Below are 8,235 nucleotides of genomic sequence, written 5' to 3' on the forward strand. Positions count from 1 at the left end.
TGTGTACTGCAAATATATTAATATATGCATCACTGCCTCGGGATAAAATCTTGTCATTCAGCCAACCCTGTGGTGATGCCTTTCCTCCAAAACAAGGAGCTCTTGCTTTGTTCTGTAGTGTATTACATAAGACACATGCACTGGGTGCTCACATCTAAGAATGGAAATTGCTTATATATATATATATGTGTGTGTGTGTGTGTTTATATGATGTGTTTATTTATTACTTTTATTAACGCTAATGAGCAATCATGCAAGTGCATGCACTTTGCAGTTTGATCTGTTGATAAGGAAATGCAGTAGATAAAACTATGCAGTAACACACAGTATACTGAGATATATTCACACAAGCACTGAAATACACACAGAAAGAGGAGAGTAAGAAAATAAAATAATATATAAAAAATCAGCAGCATCCAGTTCTGCAGTCCCTCTGCTTGATGCTGTGTTTGTCCCAAGGGCCTTAAGGGAAGTATGTTTGCTTGCTGAACCATTGTGAAGTCTCCAACAGACATGTCTAGCACGCTGCTGCGCTGGGCTGTGCTGTTCTCTGCTGGAGGAGATCTCGGTGAATGGGAGGGGAATACATTGATTTGATGAATGAGTGCGTATTTGTGGGAGTACTGGTGGCCAATGTGCAGTCTGGTGCGAGAAGTTATTTTTGTGGTTGTAACTTGACAACGTAGCCTTTAGCTTTGAGCGCCAACTGCTCACAGTTCACCGAGTGGCCAGTGGAGACGTTATTTTCTCGCAGTGACTTTATCTTTGGGAAAAATGTCACTTGATGTGACATTTTATTTACATTTCAGCAAGTAGTAAGGCATTTGCTGCGATCCACGCAATTAAAATCCCACATATGCTGACTCAACTGTTTATTTAACGGCCCTTTTTTCAGGGTGAACAAATTGCCGGCAGACACACAGATCAGTTTTGTAGAATCCTCCCTCCAGCTCAGGTGTTCGAGCCCAAAGTATTTCAGGCTGTGTTTCCGTCTCGCCTTGTGTTGCTCCTCTTTCACTATGAGCCACATATGCTGTCAATATGCCTTTTAGTTTGTAAAACTCCTCAGTTGGCCAATATAATCTTTTTAAAATAACCAATTAATTCTTCTACGAGGACAATAAAGATGCACATCAAACCCAGGTGGTTCATGGTAAGAAGGAAAAACGTTCTCAGTGCATTTCATTCCACAGAGTTTAGCGTTTGTAGCCGTGATACGGGTCACGCTTCAAAGACACTGCTTAACTTTCCCAGTTCCCGTAAATGTTACTTATGCACTTTGGTACCTCCATTTAAATGTATTCAACTCTATAATGAAATGTATTTGTCAGCTGCTATGAGAGCTGTGAGTCTTTTGCATCATTGAGATGTTGTCCAAGGCTAAATAAGGTTTAGTTAGAATGTTAGAAATGCAGTGGTCATTTTGCTTGAAAATAAATAACCAATAAATAACAAATAAATAATAAATAAAAAAATGAAATCCAGGCGCCAATAGGAAGTTATTTTTATTTTTGTGTTATTCACTGGGAACATATCCCTCACGGATTAACTCAAACTCATGATGATGTCATATTGACATGTTACGGTGATATTTCATCACATCAACATTTGGTTACAAATTGTACAATAATAAACAACAAATTAATTAGTAATGATTTTTAGAAGTACAATACAGCAAATGAACTACGGAGTGGCTCAAAATGACAAAACCAACACACTTGGATTAAACATATTTAGTAATTTAAAATAATTTACAAGAGGCATAATCGTGCTACTTTTACAGATCTCCTCTTTAAGTCGGCCTCACTGCATCATTTTTATGGGATGGGGCAGGGATTGCTGCAGGGAAAGGCTGGGGATGAAGAAAAGCTGGGCCCTGGTCCTGTGCATGTATTCACGTGCCCACAGAGCAGAGTCAGGCAGGCATCATAAAAACGTCCCCACTAATCATTTCAGCACAGCACCGGAGCAGACAGGAGGATGGCTTCATGTGCACGTAAGCAAACACACACACACACACACACCCGACAACAGGTGATAATGAATGACAGCAAAGGACAGGATAAAAAGAAAGAGTCAGAGAGTAAAGAGTGGCGAAGATAAACGCATTCAACGGCTCGCGTTTTGATCTGAGAGTCTGAGAGGTGAAGTCATGTGACAGCGTCACTCATCGCCAAAGCGGTAGGAATAAGAAGATGGTTTGTTTCCATAAGATAATCAGAGATATGAAGACGGCAGAGATAAATGGAGTAGTGAGCGGCTGTCATCTCAAGAGGAATCTTGCTTCTAATTTCCCATGGAATCACAAACAGCTGTTATTTCAACTAGACGAAATCACTGTCACATGGCTGCGGGGGCTCTGCAGCGACTGTTGACTGTCACTCCCCGATGGGCATTTTTTTCAACACTGATCTCATCCAGGTCGTCTAATGTTTTTGTCACCTGGTGAGACAGCATAGGTAAAAAAAAAAACATCGTAAAAACTGGGGAAAATCAACATTTATTACTTTAATAAACAACAACTTGAGCTCAAACGGACACAGAGTCCTGCTAATAAAGTCGGGATCTGTTTTGTCATCCTTCTCTACCTTTTTTTTTTCCTCATTTCCTTCCCGGCCCAGGATGTATGGGCCTCATCTCTCTCCTGTTTTCCCAGGATCCCACACTCCTGCCATGTGTTGTTACTTATCACAAACATATGGTTTAATTTCTGCAGACGGCAAGCAGACATGACAGCAAACACAGACAAACAGCTGCATACTGTAGATTTTTCTCCTAAACTTTCACTCCTCTGATGATTTCACAACAAAATTGTAACCTTAAACTGGTGTTTAATGGTTTGTGTGGGTTCCTGTGTGTAAATACACACTCCATTCATACATTTACTTTTTTAGTTCAGAATACTTCTTTCACCTAACTTTCCTCTCAGCTTTTTTGACTGGAATGTTTCTGATCTGAGTCAAAGAGAGAATAATGTCACATTGACATAATTATTAGATTTTTTATATCTGAATGGGAGAAAGTCACACACACACACACACGTCTGTAAGAGCTGATAATGCATTATCAGAGCAAACACTAAGCCTGATGAGGTCAAAGAAAATGCCTGCCGTCGCTCTAGAGATTATGAGAGGAGATGGGATAACCTTGCTGAAGGACAGTCATCACAGCAGAAATCGAACAATCCTGGGCTTTACGGCAGAGCAGTGAAAGTCACAAGGAATCCCATCGTGAGTTTTTCATTTTAACTCATGAAAAAAAAAATAGGCTGTGTATGAGAAACGGTCATAGCCGTTTGTAGCCTTCAGTGAAGAAGTTTATATTTCCTGAAGAGTTTATTTTCTGATTAATTCTGATCTTATTTAGAGGAAAATAGATGATGCAATGCCACAGCAGTCGACATGTTCAGATGAATATTACCAGCCATTTTTTTAATCTAACAAAGTTTTCGTTTTGTTAGATTAAAAGGTTCACGTTAAATCTGAGTTCCAATTCAAAGAAAGTTGCTTAGTTTTACAATAATATCAAGGTATGTAGAAATAAAAGAAAATAGTTTTTTGGGATTTAATGCCATCCCCGGTGCTTTCTAGGATAGATCTAGGATAATGGCAGGTTACAAAAAAAATGCAGGAATGTGGTGGATCGCAATGAGGATAATTAGACACGCATGACCAAAAACTTGTTTATCAAAACTGCTAATGATGTTTGTTGTTTGTATCCTTAAAAATGTCTTAAATGATTAGTTTAAAAAATATGATCCATCACATCACTTAAAATTATTTTTTAAATGTTAAGATGCCAGTTTCACACACGACGACTTCTGCTGAACACTCATTATGAGACCAATTTTTGTACAGTTGAACGATATACACAATAGAACATGTTGTCCATCTGGAGAGCTGTCTTCTTTACTTCAGCTGAGCAGGAGCGACCGTTCTAACAACTGCATTCTCTAAATAATCCTGCACATAATTAGCTTGTAGTCTAGCTAGCCTAAAGGCTTTACTGGAAGCATGGCCCGTATTTACACATCTGACAGTTGGGTAAGATAGAGGGAGTATGAGAGAGAGAGAGGGAGAGAGATACCGGGTTTGTGTGTGTGCATGTACAGTATGTATGTGTGTGGGACATAAAGAAGCAGAAATGCAAATGAGTGTGTCCATCCATCCAAGGCTTTACGCTGAAAGCTTTTACACATGTGAACTTTAAATACCACCCACTCGGCTTTTTCCCATTGCCTGTCTGTCAGTGTCTGTCTTCAGAAAGGGCAGCGGACTGAACTCTTTAGTCATTGATTATGTGATTATGTGGTCCTAGTGCATATCCAGGAGTTAAGACTAAGACTAGTGATGGACTAGACTGAGGTAAGCATGAGTGTGTTGTCTGGGAATGTTCTTACTTTATAGCCAGCTATCTCTGTATCTCAAATATAGTAACTTGTCATTCATTATTTTGACTGAAAATTGAGAGACTTATGTTACCTTTGTTGCCTTTCGATTCATAGCATTATTGTGGGAGCTACTTGCATTCTTTGCCGTGGAGCTCTAAAAATCACTGCTGTTGCTCACTGGCTTCCTATTGTGTGGGATTTGCTCGCTGCGCTGATCACAAGGTAAGAGACAAATCATCAGGTGAGTCAGAGGGGCAGCATTCCTTCAGCAACAGCTCCGTGGCGAGTCGGAGCGTTACCACACAGTCGGCTCCACAGACATGTACACACACATGCATATGCACACACACACACTGCAGGTGTGCCATAAATTAAGTGCATGAGTAACTGTCTAGGAGAAGGAGAGGGTAAAAAAAAAAAAAAAAGAGGCCCAAAGAGGCATTAAATGCCAGCAGACACACTCATAAACAGATGTATGAAGATACCACTCACATGGATAAGCACTCTTACTAATCCACCATGTTGCAATGTGTTTTTAGGACTAAATGGGTGTGTGATCAACACTAAAACGTCTAGTAGCATCAGCATGGAGCTTTGTAAAAGGCTCCACTGCCTCCAGCCATTGTGGTGAGGTAGTTAGGAAAGTTATCATAGGCAGTTTATGGCTTTTGAGAAGTATATTTATTTGTACTATTTTACTAAGACTGTTAAGGATGATACATTTCAAAATAAAGGTCAATTCTTCCAACACTACACACATTAACTGCTGTTAATTTTCTCTTCGCATTCTTCCTGCATTAATCTCTCAGGTTGTGAAAATGCAAGAATGCTCCGTTGCATGGCTGCTCCAAATGTGTGCCACAGAAATAATTGAAGTAAATGAAGAAAAAAAAAAGGCTTCCTTCCTGCAGTCACTCCCGAATGTGGCAGCAAGCAATGGCAACTTGACAGTCCGGTTCTGCATCGCTTTGTGACAACCCAGACCAAAAAAGGTCAGAGACATCAAAGCCTGGAAGCAACTTCAAAACAGCTCTGCAACCCTGACAACTACAACAACTATGTGGTGTGTGTGTGTGTGTGTGTTTACATGTGCTCTAGAGTTATGAGTGGGAGGATTCTTCTAATTAAAGCCTGCCAAAATGAACAGTTGCTTGACAGTGATGTGTCAACAGTGAAATCACATACAGTGTATTCATGTTAGTGGAGAGCCAGTAAAAAAAAAAAAAACAACAACAAAAAAAACCTCTTGAATTCTTCTTCTCTTCTGTCAGCAGTTTTTTTTTAAAGGTAAAAACACATTGTATACAAAGTGACCTACTGCAGTTTTTGGCTGCACATACTCTCTGAGAAACTTAAATAAAGTACTGAGAGTAAGCATGTCTGTGATTGTAAATGCACTTGGAGCCAAACAGGCAATTTGTTATCAGCCTGTGCAGTATAACCAATGTAAAAATATGTCTCCAAACTCTGCAAAGTCACACTTAACTCAGAAGAAGAATTTTTTTAGGAGGACTGGGAGAAATTAATTTGTATGTCTGACACAAATAAACAGCTCATGCATAAATATACCGGTAACTTTAAGACAAAAGGAGAACAGCTCTATCTTCATTGCAAGGAGGGGGATTTCTTTCCTTATCAAAGCAACACAGGGCAAGATTAAAGAGTCAAAATCCTCCCCACGTGCATGTAGTTTATGTGTATTCATTTCTGCATGTCTGCCCCCGGACGTTCTCTTTTCTCGTCGCTCTCCCTGTAGCGTGAGGAGCCAGCTGCCAGGTTCTCCTCCTTAGCATCAATCCATCCATCCCTCCATCCTCACCCCTGGAGGAGTCTGCATTAATCAGTCCCATTTTTCGACGGAGGTCTCGCTACAGTGTGTTTCCTCTCATTTGTTACCATGCAGATGTGGCTTACGGTGGAGTTACATCAATCTTTATGCAGTGTGATTACACAGCCACTCAATAGCACTCAATAACATGGGGACATTTGCCAATTGGCCTGTCCACTCTTCAGTCACTCGTCAGCGGTTTCAGTCAGTGATGACAAGCACTGGTCTGATAAATGCACAGAAAGACCGAAAAAGGGGAAATAATTTGGCTAACAAATGTTTAGTACCTTACTTGTGAACCTTATTTAGGTCAGGGCATGTAATAAAAAAATATATGAAACCAAATGTACTTTAAATCACTGCATAAACTGTTCAACATCTTTAAATTATTCTTTAAGTGAAGAAATAACTCCAGGGAAGTAGTTCATATTCTTCCTGTGACCCACAGTGACCCACTGCAGCTACATTATAATGTAAAAAAAAAAAAAACTTTCCACAATATTTAGTATGAATAATTTTAATAAGTTCTCTTTGGGAGTAGAGACCAGCTATTGATTTAAGAAAGAAGTTTGTTACATAGTTATGGATCAATACTGTACCCGACACTTAAACTTGTTACTGGCATTAACTTCTACAACAGATGCTGTATATATGGTCACATTGAGTGACTGTAAACACTATTAGGATGAAAACATAAATCTTAAGGTTCCAGGCCTTAAAGAGTAATGAAAGAACATCTACACAAAGGCAGAATCAAACCAGCAGCCTCATCTCCTAATTTAAACTAAAATCACTGCTGGACTTTGAATAAAGTTAAAGAGATATGATTACACCTGTTCGTAAATACTGCAGCCTTGACAATGACTTTATTTGGTTGAAGCAGGTAGCCATTGAGCAACAACTAAATGTGTTACTAGAAGCAGGCAGGAATCTAAATGCAGCACTCAAGAGAGCAAGATAAGTGGCAGAAAGTTTGTCCAAACTTCAATATATCCACTTAAAATGACATTCAGGCCAGTGAGGAACAAACAACACAGACTTTCTGCAGCATAAACTGAGGAACAACAGCATGGACTACAGACATCAACACAAAGTTGGAGCTAAAAGAATGGGCACAGAACAACAACAGCAAACAACATAACACATCATCAACCATCAAACAACGAGGATTGAGTGAAGGAGACAGGTATATATACCCAGAGCACCAGGTGATACGAGTGAGACTAATCAACAAGAGCTGAGTGTGATGACACTGATTAGCCCAGCAGACACAGGCAGAAGGGAAGGAAGGCAGATAGACCTAACAACTGTTTTACTCTACTTATCTTATAGCAATTCCCAGCATGGACAGTCACCCGTCCATCACAGACCCTCGTAGAGAGATACAAATAAATAAATAAATAAAATAAAATTAGTGACTGTTGTAACGGAGCAGTAACCACTATGTCGCATCACTTATAGTGTAGTATAGTAATAATAGAAATACTCAAAATGTAGTTTTAAACAGAGAGTCACTAATTTGGCTGAAGTGGTGCACAAATGCAGCTTAAATAATTATATAAAAATGATACAGTCTTCTAATGTTGCTGTGAAACATACATCCATACATCCTCTTACTTAATCTCTGGTTCCTTTAAGAAATATGAACCAAAATCAGACTGCAAACCTGGTAGGCAGCGAGCCCCGAGGGTGTTACCACACATACTGTACTGTACTATGAGCCATGAACTAACACCACTGCACACAGTGAGTTTTATGGTTCAGGCCAAAGGTCAGCGTGGGTGAGAATTAAGGACTTGCATGTGGAGAATATACGGGTGATGTAAAAATTACATTTTGCAGGGAAGAGAAGAGACAAGTGAAATGTGAAATTGCGAATGAATGTACAGAACGGAAGAGTAGCAGTGGATGTGATCAGGGGGTGGAGGGTGGCAGGAGGGCAGCATGCAGATTGCACAGGACCTGACTGGCATATTCTTGGAGAGCTAACAGACAGGGAAAGATCGCTGGAAGGGGG

The 8,235-nt window shown here is 39.8% G+C and overlaps 1 long non-coding RNA gene across 1 annotated transcript; it reads left to right on the forward strand.

Moving 5' to 3' along the window:
* The first annotated feature begins 1,767 nt into the window (after positions 1–1,767).
* On the forward strand, positions 1,768–4,815 carry LOC112486893 (uncharacterized). Its single transcript, XR_003049459.1, has 2 exons — positions 1,768–3,230; positions 4,505–4,815. It is a non-coding gene; the product is annotated as an uncharacterized LOC112486893 (long non-coding RNA).
* Positions 4,816–8,235: the final 3,420 nt, after the last annotated feature.

This window comes from Cynoglossus semilaevis, chromosome 3 (assembly GCF_000523025.1).
Source record: "Cynoglossus semilaevis isolate Cse_v1.0 chromosome 3, Cse_v1.0, whole genome shotgun sequence".
Lineage (NCBI taxonomy): Eukaryota > Metazoa > Chordata > Actinopteri > Pleuronectiformes > Cynoglossidae > Cynoglossus > Cynoglossus semilaevis.